The sequence below is a fragment of the Pagrus pagrus genome, assembly GCF_965226575.1.
Source record: "Pagrus pagrus genome assembly, chromosome: 15".
NCBI classification, from domain to species: domain Eukaryota; kingdom Metazoa; phylum Chordata; class Actinopteri; order Spariformes; family Sparidae; genus Pagrus; species Pagrus pagrus.
In genome coordinates this window covers 31,062,595-31,082,823 of record NC_140199.1, presented here as the reverse complement: position 1 = coordinate 31,082,823, position 20,229 = coordinate 31,062,595, and positions in this window count along the sequence as shown.

The following is a 20,229-nucleotide window of genomic DNA, read 5'->3' as shown; positions in this document are numbered from 1 at the left end:
TTCCCTCACTGCAAACAACAAGAGCGGGAGACCCTCATCCCACTTTTTGGCCGAATCAAGACAAAAGTTTTGGAGCATAGACTTAAGCGTTTGGTGAAAGCGCTCCAAGGCTCCTTGCGACTCTGGGTGATATGGACTGGATTTCTGATGTTTTATTTTGAGCTCCGACATGACTTGTGAAAACACTTTAGACATGAAGTTAGATCCTTGATCTGACTGGACAACTTTTGGCAAACCGAAAGTGGAAAAAAACTTAACCAGGGCTTTAACCCCAGGCGAAAAAAAAGTATACTTCAACATACTAAATTTAAGCACACTTAGTGTACTTCATAAGCACAAAATTATTGTACTCAAAGTGTGTTATTTTCGAGTACTAAAAACGTACTTAGTATACTGATGATATTTCATTATTGCTACTTAAGATATACTAAAATACAACTTAGTATGCTTGACTGTACTATTTTGAGACACCATTAAGATCAACTTAAATATACTTAAGTACACTTTTCTCTACTAATACTGTACTTATTTATAATGTTCTTTAGTTCGATTTAAAGTATACTTTAATCTACTTTTCAGATTACTATTAATAAATTTAGAATATACTGGAAATGTATTTCTAATTTAATCATAATGTGTTGCCATTGCATTTTAAATATATTTACAAAAATTAAAAAGTTGTACTTAAGTATATTATAGTTCATCTTAATGGTGTCTCAAAATAGTACAGATAAGTACACTAAGTTGTACTTTAGTATGTCTAAAGTAGCACTCATGATATATCATTAGTATACTAAGTACATTGTTAGCACATCGAAAATAATATACTGTGAGTACACTAATTATGTGTGCAGAAAGTATACTAGATGTATTTCATTAAAGTACACTTCAACAGTACACAGAAAGTATATTTTTTTTAGAATTAATTTGAATTTCAAATTACTTTTAAGTAAACATAAAACATAATTAGAACAAACTTGGGGTAGAAAAAAAGTTTATTTTTAACATGCACGGCATTACAGAGAAAATGTGCATAATAAAGTACATTTAAGTACATCTTTAACAACATCTTAAAGGAACTTGGGGCAGGATTTGGGAAAAAATGAACATTACACATTAAGTTTTTTTAATGCTAATGGGTGATGAAGCGTTCAAAACCAAAAAGGATGAGCCCACCCATGTATCTCTCCATTGCCTTGAACAGGCTGTGTGCTGCATAATGTACTGCAATTCGGGCCCGAATTTCCCGCGCAGCCCTGCAGACGTGACGTGAGCTGACGCTGAATGCGCGTCCTCGACGGCATTCGATAAGTTTCGACTTGGAGGAAGAAGAGGAGTGTGGTGACCCGGGTCGTAATGGAGTCTGCTGCGGCCAGCAAACGACCGAGCGCCAAACAGAGTCCAATAAAAAGTAACCCAAGGAAGAAAAAGAAGGTTTTATCGGCAGCATCTCGTTACTCGAAACAAAGTTACGAGCAAAGCCGGGCTGGTACCCGAATATACATTGGTTACGCACTTGAGTCATGGAGGCAGCTACAACTGGAGTTGGGTCTGAAAACGGATGCTGACATGGCTCATTTCCTAGTAACCAGGTAAGAAAACATTACAGGTAATGTTTAGAGCTTGATTTTAAAATCATATTAGATAACCGAGGACTCGGAGTGACCTAAGTTAGAGTTAGTTACATGTTTGCAGCTAACGTTACTTTGTACGTTATGTGACATAACGTACAAAGTATCATTAGCTGCGGTGGACAAAGTTACATTTTACAGCTAACGCTACCTCGTACGTTAGGTCACATAACTACAAAGTATCCTTAGCTGCGGTGGACAAAGTTACATGTTTGCAGCTAACGTTACTTTGTACGTTATGTGACATAACGTACAAAGTATCGTTAGCTGTGGTGGACAAAGTTACATTTTACAGCTAACGCTACCTCGTACGTTAGGTCACATAACTACAAAGTATCGTTAGCTGCGGTGGACAAAGTTACATTTTACAGCTAACGCTACCTCGTACGTTTGGTCACATAACTACAAAGTATCGTTAGCTGCGGTGGGCAAAGTTACATTTTACAGCTAACACTACCTCGTACGTTAGGTCACATAACTACAAAGTATCGTTAGCTGCGGTGGACAAAGTTACATTTTACAGCTAACGCTACCTTGTACGTTTGGTCACATAACTACAAAGTATCGTTAGCTGCGGTGGGCAAAGTTACATTTTGCAGCTAGCGCTACTTTATACGTTAGGTGACCTAACGCTGTGTAACACTGAATAGTTACAGACGCTTTCCACGGTTAGTCTGAAACCGAATAGTTAGAAATATGTCCCTTTTATATATAAAAGGCAGTTTAGAGCTAAACGTGAAGTGCACAATCGCATATAAACAAGCTCAGGTGGTGCTCTATAAATTGATATTATTATCGTTATTATTACGACCTTGCTTGTGAAACGTTTGTGTGGTTGAGTCCTTTGGGGGGTGTGGTGGGTGAAAAGAGTGGTCTCAACTCATCGATAGAGCTTTTAGCATTTATTCTTCTAAATTTGACTTGTGTTGTACCTTCCACACAAGATTGTTTCAGATATCATACATTGCGTTGTATGTATAGCAAAACCAATTGTTTCTAAAAGTGACACACAAAATACCGAACGACTGAGACACGTGTTTTGATTATTATTGTTGCAGGCAAAAATTATATGGTCATAGTTGTTCTGGCCAAACAGAAAAGAGACCAAGGTAGCAAAGTCACGGCCAGCTTGTTGATATATGCTTGCTGACTCAGACTGTAACTTTTTAAAATATTGCTTATTTCCAGCTATCAGAAGAAGCAAACTCCTGAAGCAGCTACTCGGGGAAGTAAGGAGATGAGAATATCAACACCCAGCAAGCGAACAGCTGCTAAAATCTCTCATAGATTATCACCAATTGAACCAGTGTCTGAGGGGTTAGTGTGTTTTCACTTTCTAAGTTTTAGTCATTAGGAATTTCAATCTTTTCAGAATATAGACAAAACATTGAACAATATTATAATATAAAATAACATGAAGTGCTGACATTACATTACACATTGTAATTATGTATTTAGCCACACTTCACAACTACACACACACACACACACCACTGATTACACTGGTGACATTATCTTGACAGGGAAGATATTCTAATGGCTGGAGTTGAGGCAATGGCGGAGGACCAAGCTTTGGATCCTTTGGAAGAAAGGTAAATGTTCATGACACATTTTATAGTACATTTAGATTTTTTAAATGTATAATCCTGTTTTTAAAGGCAGGGCAGATTTGTGTTATTAATAGAAGCATGGAATTGCTGAGTGATTTTTAGGGGAGATGGATTTTGCTCCATATTTGCTTTGTAGTAGAGGTACCAGTACTAGTCTTTACGTATAACATACATACTTGTGTTGTCTGTAGTTTCAAATCCATGGATCTTTTAATGGATGCTGTTATAGTAGATGAGGAACAAGCAAACAGCTTCCTCAACAGTGTGTGAGTTGAAAACTTCTCCGAATCTTCACATCTTGTAATCTACAATGTCTACTTCATTACACATTTATATTTATCCTTTTGTTTTTCAATTACAGAATTGAACTGGATGTAAATGGTTCCAATCCAACTGACAGTGATTACGTGCCACCTATCTGTGTACGGTATGTATCTCTCCGTAGTATATACTACGATAATCTGTTTGTTTCCTCAAGCTTTTTTTGCGCGGGGGGGGGGGGGCGACTGTTATTACCAACAGTCCTGTTGGTAATGAGTTTCATCTGTATACACATTTTTATCCTGTCACACAGAGCTGCTGGTGGTTTACAGAGTGCGATTGATGCTCTACCCATTGTTGGGCTTGATGAATCTGTCGTTGACATTCAAAACCGCAACGATGAAACAGATGAAGACCCTGAGTCAGATGAGGAGAAAGACAATGATGTGCCCTCCTTCCCCGGTCCAGAGCAGGTCTCCGTTGAAGAGGACCTAGTTGACCAGCCTGCATGTATCGCCTTCAACAGCAGCTTGGAAAGAATGGTCAATTTCCTCCAGCTTCCCATCAAGAAATGTCATTATAGGGACGGCGAGACGGGTACAGGATGTGATGCCACTCCACCGTTTCGGGTCAAATTCCAGAAAAGGGGAAGTGCTACCATTATCGAGTGGGTGAGTTGAGAGTTTACACTGGTCAGGTTAATCTTTGAATGACAAATAAAGGAAAAATGGGGCCCTGGAAGTCTCAGAATTTACAGAGGATCACAAAGAGCTAGAATGTAGCCTACAAAGAAATTTGAGTTTGAGCTTGAGATCTGACTTTGGATTTACTTGGCAGATAAGCTTCTAAATATGAATGTCATCTGGCTGCCGGACCCACATAAACAATGAGCTGCTGCTTATATAGACATCAGATTAGATTTGCAAATAACACTTATTGGTAATTGTCCTGCTACAAATCACCCAACTCTTTCAATACTGACCTGCACATATCAGTTTGGGGACCCAGTGAAGAGTAGATGTTGCCTTTGGAAATTGTTGATTGTGTAGGAGCCATGTTTTATTTATAAACATCTATAACACCAAACTGCTAGGTGGCAGTGTTTCCTTTGTGTTGCTGACCTGAACCCGATGTTGGCGGGGGTCGGGCAGGTTACTTTAGGTTACTCAGTGGTGTTGCCCAGGTGTTGTTGATGAATGGAGGTGCAAACAGTTTTCGACTGTGCTTGAGCGATTTTTCTGTCTATTTTTTTATGTTGATAAATGAAAAGTATGCGGCTTCATTAAGAAATTAAATGACGATTATTATTTCAAACGCAAAGGGAGTTTTCGTTGGTTTATTGCTCGTGTACACGTCAAATCAAAACAATCAGCATCCAGTAGTGAACAAAGGAAAGGACTAGTCACTACAGATGGGAATCAAAATAAACTGATGCCTTTACATATTGTATTTCCTTATAATACATATTTGCTACTGTGTATTACTGCACCGTCACATAGTGAGTGCACAAGGAATTGAATTACTTTTATATCTGTACAAATTTGAAATGAAAACATGATTATTTGATTTTATGGACTAAAGTGAATCTTGTGTTTTCTTTCTTTTCTAGTTTTGCATTCATGGGCATAAACTGTGGAAGTGGAACAGCCAGCCTGTCCTGAAGTATTCCATGCAAGGAGGGGACTTCATGGTCGCCACAAACATACTCCTCTCTGGCAATAACTTTTCAAAGATGGCCCTCTTCTTCCGATATATGAATATCGGCTTAGTCTCTACAAAAACATTCAGACTAATTCAGAACCATTACTCCATTGACTCTATAAAAGAGTTTTGGGAGAAGAAGAGAGCTGCCATCATTGACCGCTTGCGTGCAAAGGACAGTGTTGTTGCCCTAGGTAAGTGTGGAACTGCATCTTGCAAAGTCAATTTGGCAGAAGTTATGAGAAAGAAAAAACAAATGACATTTCTTCTCACTGTCCTGAGAGTGAGTGTTTCCCAGGTATTGCAAGCTATTACTCTATTCAACATATGTCTGTGTAACATGAGTGTATATCTAAAGTAAAAAATAAATGTGAATACACTTCCAGGACATGTAATGGCCCTAGTTTCAGCTGCAAAGGTCATAATATGCTTGCTTTATCTATTTCAGCTGATGGAAGGATGGACTCCCCAGGTAAGTCTTCTATTTATCAAATCTCTGATCTGTGTAAACACATTTGCTGCAAGCAAAAATGTTTTTCATGTGATAACAACACATTTATATCTACAGGCCACACTGCCCAGTACTGCACTTATACCGCAATGGAAAATGAGTCTAAGGATATCATCAGTGTCGTCACTGTGGACAAGAGACAAACCAGCCGTAACAGTGTAATCATGGAGAAGCATGCCTTCATACAGACGTTTGACAGCCTTTTGGAGGACCTGAACATCACAGAGATTGTCACAGACGCACACATGCAGATAGCAGCACTGATGGGTGAGTATATTTATTACAAAAATTATTAGACACTTGCACGACTGGTTATGGAGAATGTAACTTCTCTTCTCTGAATAACAATAGCCAAAATAATAACAATGTAATAATCAAATATTGTGAACAAGCCTTACTACGTCTTTGTATTCCAGACCCTAAGAAAGGGAGATACAAAGACAAAGGTGTACTGCATTCTTTGGATGTATGGCATGCAGCAAAAAATTTGACCAAGAAACTTCATGCGGTAAATATACTATAAGTGGATGTTACTGTTTATACTTTTTGTGAATAACACTGAAAAAAGATTTTTTTTTGTTGTTGTCATTTTTCCTTTTTTGGTTCACAGGCTGGGATTGTAAAGGGTCATTCCATCCTACTTGTGTGGCTGAGGGACATCATCAACCAATTTTGGTACATTTGCCAGAAAGCCGAACATCGTGATATGTTCAATGTAAGTAGTGTTATTACATAAGACAATACAGTACATCAGGGAAGTGTTTTCTCTCTCTGTTGACATCATTGCCACAACACAACAACAATCCATGTTGAAATAATTATTTTTCTATTTTCCTATGATTGCTACCCTACCTGCTTCTGGTGGTTGAGGAGGGTTTCTGTCACATGACGAATGTTTTTCTTCTCAAAATTGTATTTTGTTGTAGGATATGTGGATGGGAGTGCTTTATCATGTCACAGGGAAGCATGAATGGACCCATGGCAAATGTGACCATGGACCACTTGATGAGGCGACCCGTGATAAAGAGCTCATGGTGCCAGGGTCTGCACCACATGAGGCTCTGCAACGAGTCATGTTCAACAGACGCTGGTTGAAGGATGTCGCCAAGTATCTGACCTTTCGGTAAATTAATAACATTGTCTTGTCTGCCGGAATATCTTTTCCATTCTTTTCATTAGCAGAACAGCTATAGTATCAATATGAAACCTGACGCATTACAAGGTAGCACAACAGGGAATCACAAAAATATTCTTCAAAAGTTTTAGCTTTGCTTTACATTACAGGTCAACTTCAGAACTTGAGAGTTTCCAGAATTGCATTCTCACATATGCTGGAAAAAGGTAATTTGATTTTGATTTGATTAATTCACTTGTTTTGTTATAAAGAACAGTTGAAATTATTGAGTTATCCTGGTCCCATACAAATGAAAAGAGATGTTTCAAGCGAGCCCTATGCCCAAGAGAATGTAATCCTTGCAGATTTTATTTGGTCTAACTCTTTTACCTCTATTGTCCCCCCTCCCACCCAGGTTTGCCTTCTCTCCTCCCGTCTATGAAGCAAGGTGTCTTCTCGCTGCATTAGACTACAACCACCACAACCACCGACCAGATTACATCGGCCGGAATAATGAGAAATCGTAAGTCTCACATTTTATTGATTGCCTATGCAATCTTCAAGACAATTGAACATGATCTGTACTACAAAATAACTTGTCAAATGTGCTGACTTAGTATGATCTGTCACTACATAAATTATTGGGCTGGACTTGGTTGACAGGAAAGGTAGGGGAGAGAGGGGGACATGCAGTAAATCTTTAAACTGTTGTCTTTTAGCTACAAGAGACTCTACAGCAAGAAGTCGCGCAATTACAGTGTCCAAACGGTAAAGGTTGCGAAAGACTACAGCTACATCCCTGAGCTGCAGCGCTGCATCCTAAGGAAGCGTATCGATGGAGGGGCGCTCCCAAGAATAGCAAAACGATGGCCGGATGACCCAAAGCATCTTGGAAATCTTGCAGGAGTGGTGCCCCCCCCAACGGCAGAAAAGGTCCAGACACACATTCGCCGAGGACAGATATGTCTTTCACCTACATCCCACATTCATGTCCGATCAGTTTCAAATAATGTTTGGTATTGTTTTGCAGGTCAAGTCAAAACCTACCTCCTTTGAATTAAAAACATTTAGAAGTCAGTCTCACAAGTCATTCTCTGTATATGCCAGCTGTACTGTACTAGGGTCCAATAATGCAGAAAAGTTTAGATCTTCTGCCAGTAACCAATTATAATACACTGCTAATTCATTTAAAAGTCTGGTACTTCCATTTGTAATGCTAGCCATTAGTTGTATCTGTTCTGCCAGGGAAGGGTTGAAAATAGTAATTACCAGATTACCAGAGCATTGGTATGTGTTCTGATGCTACTGTTCTCTTCTCTCCATAAAGGCCTCAGCTACATGATCCAGAGATGTGAGCCAGAAAAGAGAGAAGACAAGACCGTCTTGTTTAGCACAGATTTATTTTATTCCATCCATCCATCCATCCATTCTCTCCCGCTTCATCCGGGGCCAGGTTGCGGGGGCAGCTGTATGAGCAGGGACACCCAGATTTCCCTCTCCCCAGACACTTCCTCTAGCTCTTCCGGGAGGATCCCAAGGCGTTCCCAGGCCAGCCGGGCGACGTAGTCACCCCAGCGTGTCCTGGGTCTTCCTCAGGGTCTCCTCCCCCCGGTGGGGCATGCCCGGAACACCTCCCGAGGGAGGCGTCCCAGGGGCATCCGATATAGATGCCCAAGTCACCTCATTTATTTTATTATGAACATGTAAATACATATGTAAATACAATATAGATGTGAGCCAATATAGATCTGAGCCAGAAAAGAGAGAAGACAAGACCGTCTTGTTTACCACACATTTATTTTATTATGAACATGTAAATACATATGTAAATACAAAATAAAACTATGTACATAATGCAAATTAAAAAAAATTATTCCTTTTCACTGTACACTTTGAAAATAAATATTAAAATATATATTGTACATAAATAATTAATTATAATTATAATTATTTTTTGAGGTATTGTGGTTGTAAACAAAACAGTTGAAAATTTCAGCCTGGCACCCTAAATGGAGCTTCTTTGTAGCCTGTGTAGTTCGCAAAAGGGTCAGGGAATTTGGCTCGGATTTGAAGAACGCAGCAGCTCGGTATCGGCCTCCGGTTCCCTCTTCCCAGACGCCCATGCTGCCAGATTGGAAATTGGCGGTAGGCAGCAAACCGAAACTCTCTGTTATCGGTGCCCACATCTTGGCTGTCCTCCAGAGCAAAGATGTCATTCCACATCATCCTAACCAAACGCAGTGTACCCTCATCCAGGCAGTACATCTCCAGGCGGGCACTCCTGCTCAGACACTGGTCCGGAGCCTGCCGACAGCACAAGTTCTCCATTTGGGTTGGCATGCATCTGCAGTTCAGGCAGGTGCACCACGCAGGCTGACCTCTGTCTGGAACATGTGGTCCTGGTGTTTGTTGCCGGAACTCCAGGATGTCCAGCATCACCCCCGGTAGGCGGGTCACCACTGACTGGAGAATGACATCCCTCTCCTCCTGGCTCAGATGTTGTAAAGCTGTCTAGAAATTGATCAAGATAATATGTTTACATTGCTAGATTCATATTTCAAGTCTGTGTGCTCTTTCACTCATTCATATAACAAGGTTTTTTTAACCAAATAGCTATAACCAACCTGCATCTCAGCTATACTGGCAACTCTAAGCTGTGCTAGCCGGTCTCTGTCCTCCTCCCTGAGAGCGCCAGTGCGCTGCCTGCCCCGGCGCCCTGGTGCTCTGGAAGAAGCACTGGACCGCGACCTGCTACCTTCACCCCTTGAGCGTGTCCTTCCTCGACCTTCAGAGTGACCTCTTCCTTTTCCTCTCCCGCCTTTGCCTTTACCCCCTGGTCTCGCACTTTCCCATGACTCATCAGAATCTGGGGCAGGCTGAGGCACATACTCCTCCTCTGAAGTTTCCTCCATGTGTGCCACTCCTTTCAGAGTCAATTCCATATCCTGAAACAAAAACAATGAGAACAATAAGAATAACTTTATTAATCCTCAAGGGATGTTGTGATTTTATTTGTTATTTTTATTCTGATTCTACTTCGTGTAATACCAGTTATGACATATTGACATTTCTGTTTTTCTTGTATTCACTTTGTTATGGCGCAGACCTCAGTGGCACTGGCACATAACACTTGGCTTTAGACATTGAATCATACTATTGCTGTTACATGATAATGACTGCACACTTATGTCAGTTTGTTAGCATGCTTTATCCAGTGTTATAAATATTAGCTATGTTGGTAATTACAGTCAGAAATAAGCTGCAGCCACAAAGCAAAATGCTCATAAAATACCATAACGTAAGTGGCAGGCAGCTTCACTCATCAGGCACAAAACAATGGTTATCGCTAGAGTGGCTGGTGAAATTTGAACATTTAGTAACCATTTGGCCAGTGGAAGGTAGACTTACTTTACGTTACAACTTTCATTTTACTGAATGAATGCGCTAATGTTGTCAAAGAAATATACTAAAGTTACACTAAAATAAACATTGTTAGTTTACTTACTTCGTCGCTTGACATGATGCTGTTCGTAGTTGTAGGCTACCAACGCCGTTCTTGCGGTAAACAGTCAGGTGAACAACGAGTAAATAAATAACGGTAGTGTCACAGCATCAGCTGCACCGCTGTGAAGAGTTCATGCGCGCTCCCGCGCCGGCTTGGCCGTTCGCTGCAGTTACCCTAACGGCTGCAACGGCCGTCGTGTCACTATCGAATCTTATTTCCTGATCCTGCCCCATGTCCCTTTAAACAACATTTTCAAACAGTTTCTCTTCATCATAACATTTTTATTCAAATTTGGATCATCTGACCCCAGAGAATTCTTTTTAGTCATACTCTTTAACAAGTTAACTAAAAAACAATAATAAAAGCAAAAAATAAAAAGAAACAATAGCTGTGCTAGCACTACCCTGCTAGCTGTGCACCGCAGAGAAGCTAGTAATGACAGGGATGAACATTAAACTGACTTTTGAAACTTTTACACGTGAAACACATTGACACAGTTTGTTTAAACTCAAAATGTATGTCCACCAAAAAACAAACAAACAAAAACGATTACAAACAGTTACTGATGTTACTGCTTACTGTTTCTTTTTGCTCACAAAATTCTCATTGTTACATTTTCTCCGAATCACTGCCCTCACATCAGACACATTTGTTCCTGGAAAATTCTGTAAAATAGAAAAGGACAAATAAAATGGTGTTACAAATCATGCTTTTCCAGAGTTATCACATTAGCAAGAAGGGGGCATACATACATGAGGACAATCTGAAACATGTTGCTTCTGGCTATGGCCAAGGCAAGGGTAGAGGTATAAAAACAAAATGATAATAAGGAAAAATAGACTTAACCAATACTTACCTACAAGGGCACTCAGCTTTTCCGGATTTAGCTGCTCTTTCGCTGTTCCAATAGGCCCTGGTTCTCCAGCAGGCCAAACCCCAGAGCTGGCGAATGTCCTCAGTCTCACCATCCACCTCCCCTACTCCCATTGCTTTGTGGCTCTTTGGTTTAGTGCTCATCTGAAGACAACATGGAAATAATAACAGTGGTTACAACTATGAATCACAGCACAGACATAGTGTGCTGAACAAGTGTGTAAGTCTTGTGAAATTCCAATCTCTGTGCAATTACCACATTTACAGGCTATATTTTTTTATTAATGCTACACAGCATTTTATCTTTATATTACAAAGATGTGCTCACTTCTGTGCAATTATCCAACTGTGGTCAGTGAGAGGCGTATATAATGTATACATTTATCTATTTTGATTTTATTCATCAATTTATTAATCTTTTCCTCTACTTTTGATTCTTGAGCTGCTATTACAAGTTACTGGTGTAGGATCAATAGAGGTCACGTTATCTTGTCGTTTTTGCATTCAGATACTGTACTGACATGACTATACTGTATCTGCAGACATGAACAGCTTTCATACATAGCTTCAGGTTGGCTGATAAGGTCCGTTATTTCTTGGAAGTAGTTTAAATTGAAATCATAAACTAAGCAGCTAGACGACCGGTTAACATGTAGGCTAAACCAGTAGACTGTACAAGTGTACTAAGCAAAACAACTTAACACTGAATGTGAACAGGTAAACACGTGCTGACCTATGGTCCCAGACCGGACGGGAGAGCGCAGGGGAGTACGTTTTCCTCCTGCGCTGAAGCCGGTTAGCTTCAGGGCTAACACCCTTCACTTCACTTTGCTGCCAGACAGCAGTTGGTAAAACGATAGGAGAGACGTTACGTGGTCTGGAGAAGCTTGTGCGTTTATTTGGCCACATACTGAACTGCACATGCACGGCTAACCTCTTTCACTGCTCCGCTAATGTCTGCTCCAACCTCACCTGCTGCCCGCTCCACTACACACACACACAGACACACACACACACACACACAGACTCGCACTGCTCCTCTTCATCATGTAATATTACACTGTGCTACTGAAGCACATACACACAGGCGTAACGCTGCCGCTACCAAGAGCAGTAATAATAGGTTAACTTACAGTAGCTGTAAGACTGACGTTAGCTAACGTTAACGTTGGTTATCTGGCTAGCTCCGATGACTGAAGTTGCTGAAACACGTCATGACTCGCCAACGAAATCATAAAATTAGCCGGTGTGATGAATGGAAGTATAAAATGTATGACCATTCGATCAGAAAATAAAAACACTGAATGTACTTACTGTGAATCAGAAGTAGGCTTGTGCTTGCTTCGCTTCGAGACGGAGACTTTAGCTGCTCAATGTCATTCAGCAGCAACGTGACCAGAATGAAGCGCCGTGAATGGTGGAGCTCAAGGAGGCGGAGCTGAGCGCAGTGCGCTGATTGGACGGCAAAGATGCAAACGTTGCTATTTGAATTAGGCGCATTTCTTTCCAAACAATATTTGAAAAAAATCCCTGCTCAGATTGACTATAATATACTGTAACAATGTGTTTTTTCCATAGGCTAAATAAACTTATATCTTTCTGACAATCAAGTATTTGTGCATTAATGTAAGTCTGTTTTAAAATATACGTTTACTAAGTATATTTTATTTCAAAGTACTTATAGTACTATATTAGTAGTCATAATAAACGTATACTGATTTCAAGTCTTTTGTAATACACAGTATGGTTTACTAAAGTGCACTTTAGTTTCACTTAATTGGAAATGAATTTAGGTACACTTAAAAAAGTGCAAATGAAGTTGAGTTTGTTTTAAGCTGTACTTCTTCATAAAATGTATATTAAATAGTTCTAACAGTGGTAATTTAGTGTAGTACTTATGAAAGGAGTAATTACTTAGCAATACACTTTCTACATATTGCATGTATGTGCTAGTTTGTTTGTTTTCATTTCATTCCCAGTTATCTATTAAAGTACATTTTTAAAGTGTGCCTAAGTTCACTTCCAATGATGTTAAATTTAAGGGCACTTTAATAAAGTATACTAACTATATATTACAAATAAGTATGCTTTTAATAAGAATACTAATCTACTACTATAAGTGCTTTGAAATAAAGTATACTTTGTAAAAGTATATTTTAGAACAATTTAAAATAGACTTACAGTGAAGTACACTTTTAATAAGTGTACCTAAGTTCACTTCCAAAGAAGTGCAAATTAAGTGCACTTTAATAAAGTATATTAACCGTACATTACAAATGACTAAAAAATAAGTACACTTTTAATGAGAAAACTAATCTACTACTATAAGTGCTTTGAAATAAAATATACTTTGTAAAAGTATACTTTAGAACAATTTACAATAGACTTAAAATAAAGTACACTTTTAATAAGTGTACCTAAGTTCACTTCCAAAGAAGTGCAAATTAAGTGTACTTTAATAAAGTATATTAACCGTATATTACAAATGACTCAAAAATAAGTACACTTTTAATAAGAATACTAATCTACTACTATAAGTGCTTTGAAATAAAGTATACTTTGTAAAAGTATACTTTAGAACAATTTAAAATAGACTTACAGTGAAGTACACTTTTAATAAGTGTACCTAAGTTCATTTCCAAAGAAGTGCAAATTAAGTGTACTTTAATAAAGTATATTAACCGTATATTACAAATGACTAAAAAATAAGTACAGTTTTAATAAGAATACTAATCTACTACTATAAGTGCATTGAAATAAAGTATACTTTTTAAAAGTATACTTTAGAACAATTTACAATAGACTTACAATGAAGTACAATTCTAATAAGTACAATAAAGTACAACTTTAATTATTGCATAATTAGTATGTTTAATTTTAGTATATTAAAGATGAACTTAATCACATATATTTTAAAGTACACTTTCTAAAAGTATATATTAAATATACTACAAATTAAGCACAAAAAGTAAAAGTATATTTTTAACAACCTTTGTATGCTACAAATATATTTTTAATATATTTAAGTATAATACTTTTTCACCTGGGACAACTGCTTTAGATTTTATGGTGCGTAAGGGCACGGCCTCCGGATAGCACGTGGCCGCACACATCATCGTCAGGATGTACTGATGCCCTGACTTAGTTTTTGGCAGAGGACCCACGCAATCTACCAGCACGCGCTCAAAAGGCTCACCCATCACTGGAATAGAAAGGAGAGGTGCTGGTGGCACGGGCTGGTTTGATTTACCCACCACTTGGCAGACATGGCAAGAACGACAATAACTGGAAACATCCCCTTTTAAACCCGGCCAGAAAAAGTGTCGGAGAACCCGGTTGTAAGTTTTTTTAATACCTAAATGACCAGCCAGACTGGAGTCGTGGGCCAGACTCAGGACCTGTTGGCGGAACGGCGCTGGCACAATCACCTGGTGAACAGAATCCCACTCACTGGAACCAGGGCCCCACTTTCTCATTAACACCCCTTTATCAAAGAAGAACACAACATTTTTACCAGCAGCGTCTTGTGCCGCGGCAGCAGCAAAAACACAGACATCCAAAGTACGATCATTCTTTTGCGCATTAATCAACGTTGCTCTATCCACATTCAATGTCAGCTCGCCCTCCTCAGGCACCAACTCCACAGTGTCTGAGGCTGGCACAAAACAGATTGGCTCTTTTTCACAGAGAGAACACATGAAAGAATCAGACAAATCCACAACTTAGCCCAACTGACGAGCTTTGGCGCGCGTAATTGCAGACGCGGGGAACACATTGCGTGGCACCGACGTGGGGGCAGGAGTGAATGACTCAACGCAAGGGACTTCTACCACCTCCGGGTCAGGAAAGACTCTCCCCCCAGCCAGATCATTCCCCAGGATAAAATGAACCACTGATGGGCAGCTGCGGACGCACACCAACTTTAACGTGACCCGACACAATAGATGAGTTCAAATACACTTTGTGCTGAGGGACCATCAGTGTGCTCATCTTAACCCCCCACACTAGAATATACGAGTTACATGAAGTTTTTTCACTTAGCGGTAACACTGACGACAAAATGAAAGAACGGTACGCGCCAGTGTCCCTCAAAATTGTCACGGGCACCTTGTCCTTGTCCTCTCCAGTGAGTGAAACAAACCCCTGCGAGATAAATGGGTTGTACGAGGGATCGGCCTTTACACACTCACTCAGCGGAGATGACGAGGGCAACGCGGCCGCTGACGTGGCTGAAATCAAACCCACCCCAGTTGGTGATTTGCCGTATCTAGCTGGCCTGCCCTGACTTTTCCTCTTAAGGGTTGGACACTTGGCAATCAGATGACCTGATTCATGACAGTAATAACATTCACGTCTATCGGGGTTCCGGTATGACGACCGACTAAGGTAGACGCGTGGAGAGATGCTCTGAACCTGAAAATCATATATTCATGTAAAAACGCTAACTACTAGCTGCACAACTAGTATAGCTTGATTGTGTAAGAGTCAACGTAACATTTGAGCCATTTCAACGATGCCAGACAAGCCAAAGTCACAAAGAGTAGCGAAAAGCGAGTCGAGTAAGCTAGCTAGCATTACGGCTAATGCTAATGCTGGGCTAGCAACGGCGGCGAAACCTACGGATGAGGACGACATGGCTCTCCCAATCTCCGTGTTAAAATCCGAAATGGAGAAGAATCGTGCAGTTATCATGGCTGAGATTCAAACCTCACTCTCTCCTATAAACCAGTCACTGGATGCAGTTTGCAAAAAACTCAAGGCTTACGAACCGCACCTTACGGTAATGGAAACTAGCCTCTCTGACCATAGTGACAGACTGGAAACTTTGGAGCGCAAAGTGGGCAAACTCCAGGAGGAAAACAGGGATTTAATGGCGAAGACGGAGGACCTCGAAAACAGGTCCCGGCGAAATAATCTCCGAGTCATTGGCCTGCCAGAGGGATGTGAGGGACGAGAGGCTGTCACCTTTATGTCAAAGTTTTTTGTGGACTTGTTTCAAGATGACACGTTCGTCACCCCGCCCGAGCTGGACAGAGCTCATCGAACCCTGAGATCCAAGCCTGCGGAGGGGGAGAGACCGAGACCCGTCATTGTGCGGTTCCTGCGCTTTCAGCAGAGGGAGCGAGTCCTCGCTATTGCACGGAAGAAAGGCCAGCTCCTGTACCAAAACCGTAAGATTTTTCTATTCCCTGACCTGAGTAACGCACTGGCTAAGAAGCGAGAGAAGTTCAACCCCGTTAAAGCCAAGCTACATCAGAAGGCCGTCAAATTCTCTCTCCGCTACCCTGCTGTGCTTTGTGTCACTCATCAACAAGTGGACTACAGATTCGAGGAGCCAGCGGACGCGGAGCGTTTCTTCCATGATCATTTTGAGTGACCCGACTGCCTTGCTGTGGACATAGCCTGCAACGTTACTCTGTATTTACATTGAGAGATGATGACTATGCAACGAGTGTCCTTTGCTGACAGTTGCTGTATGCTGCCCTCTGCTGGATGACTCGCGCTCAATCCATAGACGCTGGACCTCGGTTCCTGCCTGGACACTGTGTTCCTCTGTTATAGCCTATCGAGCATGGTTTCTGTTTTTGATTTGCCGATGGCGGGGACATTGTTTTGAAGGGTCGGTCATGGTAAGACCACACACTTCCTATCCTGGCTGTTATATTCTCGGAGCTATATAGTAATGTTAATATATCATTTTTGATCATCCTTTTTGTTCCACGTGAGTATAGCCCATAAACTTGGACTTGATAATGGGCTATTTTGTTAACTGAAAGAATATGCCCATGCACACTGCTTGAACTCTGTTTTAAAATGTTTTCTGTCTAAATCCTTATATCTCATAATATTAGTAAACTTTATTTGGGTTATGTTACACATATTTGTTGGCAAGGCCTGCACTTGTTACTAGTAGGTTTATTAGACGAGTGCCTATCCACAATGAACCACAATCTTGGTAGCAGTAGGTATAGCCTAATTTAAATATGTTCAGACTCTCTCTAGTTAGTTAGGAGAGTAGTGTGCCTAACCTGGGTGGGTTTCTCCGGAATTCAAGAGGAGAGTTGGATCTGCAGTTTACTCCGTTTGGGGGAGTGGACATAGATGGGTGGGGGGGGGTGGGGTGCTCTTTATATTTCTCTTTTTTTTTTTTGTTTGTTCGTTTGTTTGTTTGTTTGTTTGTTTTGTTTAGTTTCTCTCCTTCCTTTTGCTCTGCCTGGGGTTTCTTGTATTCTGTCTGGGATCGATTTTGTCTATTATGTCGCAGCAAACTATAGTGTTGGAAAAGCATGGCTGGTAGTGCTGTAAATATGGGACGTACCGGTTCTGTTAGATTGGTGAGCTGGAATGTCCGCGGGCTAGGGGGTCCATTGAAACGATCAAGGGTGTTTTCACACCTAAAAAGCCTGAACACAGACATAGCGTTCCTCCAAGAAACCCACCTGCGGGTGGATGATCATGGCAGGATGCGCAAACCGTGGATTGGGCAAATTTTCCACTCTGCTTATAATAGTAGATCCAGGGGGGCAGCTATTTTAATTAACAAACGTATCCCTTTCTCCCCTACACAGATTATATCTGATCCGGGGGGGCGCTTTATCATAGTGAGTGGTATCCTATTTCAGACCTTAGTTGTATTGGTTAGTGTCTACGCCCCAAATTGGGACAATCCACATTTTTTCACCTCTGTTTTCTCAGAAATACCGAATTTAGATTCCCATCGTATTATTTTAGGGGGGGACTTAAACTTAGTCATAGATCCCAATCTCGATCGATCTCATCCTAAGGTATTTACCCCATCTACCATGTCGAAGTCATTGTCTTCACTTACAGACCAGCTAGGCTGCGTAGACCCATGGCGTTCTATTAACCCAGGCAAGAAAGAGTTTTCATATTTTTCAAAAGTTCACCAAGCTTACTCTCGAATTGATTATTTTTTTATAGACAAGGCCCTTCTACCTTTCGTACAATCCACAGAATATTCCACAATTATTATCTCCGATCATGCCCCACTCATCTTGGATCTAAGGCTCTCTCCTGAAACTAAGGGGCAATGGAGGCTTAACACAGGTCTTCTGGCCTGTGAAGAATTCTGTGAGTTTATAACTAATAGAATACAATTTTTTCTTGAGACTAATAGAAGTGAGTCTACCTCGCCTTCTTTGTTGTGGGAGACACTCAAAGCTGTAATACGAGGTGACATTATCTCCTATAGTGCTCAGACAGCCAAGAAGAATAATCAGAAACAGCATGACCTACTTGAGGCTATTCGCAGTATTGACAGACAATTCTCCTTCTCTTCCAATCCAGACCTCTATACCCAAAGGGCCAAGCTCCAGTCCGAATTTGACCTGCTCTCTACAGCCAGGGCAAAATTTCTACTCAGGAGGACTAAGGGGACTTACTATGAATATGGCGATAAGGCTAGCCGCCTTTTAGCCCTCCAACTTAAACGACAAACAGCCTCTCGTCATATACCTCAAGTCTATAATTCATCCCATTCCCTGACTACTGACCCAGCTGAGATTAATTCCGTGTTTGCCTCCTTCTACTCAAACCTTTACAAATCAGAGCCTCCTGTAAATAAATCCACGATGATTGACTTCTTAGATAACTTAGATATTCCCACCATAGATGCTGATAGTATGGCCAACTTAGATAGTCCTATACACTCTGAAGAGATAGCTACCTGCCTTAAATTAATGCAAAGCAACAAAGCGCCAGGTCCTGACGGATTTCCCGTAGACTTCTATAAGAAATTCTCCCACCTGCTTATCCCCTTATTGTTAGATATGTTTAATGATTCATTGAAGCGAGGGTCTCTTCCCCCGACCTTGAACCAGGCCTCTATTTCTCTCATACTTAAAAAGGATAAGGTCCCTGAGGAGTGTGGCAGCTGGAGACCGGTAAGTTTGTTAAATGCTGATGCCAAGCTTTTAGCCAAAGTCTTGGCACACCGTTTAGACCCGCGACTGCCAGAGATAATCTCTGAAGATCAAACAGGATTTGTTAGGGGACGACAACTGTCTTCTAATATCAGACGATTGCTAAATATTGTGCTTACTCCTGATTCCTCCCAGGTTGCTGAAATGGTTATATCAATGGACGCAGAGAAGGCCTTTGATCGGGTTGAGTGGGACTATTTATTTTCGGTTTTAGGGAAATTCGGTTTTGGGTCTAAATTTATTTCATGGATACAACTTTTATACTCTGCCCCTACTGCTTGTGTCACAACTAACTCCCAGAGATCTGACTACTTCCCTTTAATGAGGGGAACACGTCAAGGCTGCCCATTGTCCCCCTTGCTTTTTGCTATAGCAATGGAACCCCTTTCCATTGCTCTCAAGTCTTCACCGCTGTTTGTGGGTATCGGTAGAATGGGTCTAGAACATCGCGTTTCGCTTTATGCAGATGACCTTCTTCTTTATGTGAAGGATCCCATTAATTGTGTGGATGATGTCCTCCAGCTTTTATCAACCTTTGGCTCTTTTTCAGGCTATAAGCTTAATATCAACAAAAGTCAGTGTTTCCCTATTAATGATGCAGCTAAGAAAATCAGAGCGAGCGCCCTTCCATTCCATCTAGCCCAGACTACCTTTCGGTATTTAGGTATCAATATTGCTCATTCCCTATCCGCACTTCTTCGGCTTAATCATACTAAACTGGTCTTGGATATCAGATCCGATCTGGCACGCTGGAACTCTCTTCCTCTCTCCCTGGCTGGCAGGATCAACTCAGTTAAAATGAATATTCTGCCACGACTCTTATTCCTTTTCAATTGTCTTCCTGTGTTTCTACCTAAATCATTCTTCCAGACGTTAGACAAAACCATTTTGAAGTTTATCTGGGCCGGTAAGAACCCTAGAGCACGCAAGGTTGTTCTACAGAGAAGTAAACAAGAAGGGGGTCTCGCGTTGCCTAATTTTTTATATTATTACTGGGCAGCTAACCTTCAGAAAATTAATGCCTGGTTTAACTCTCCTGATCTTGGGTGGTGTAAAATGGAAGACTGCTCTTCCAGACTG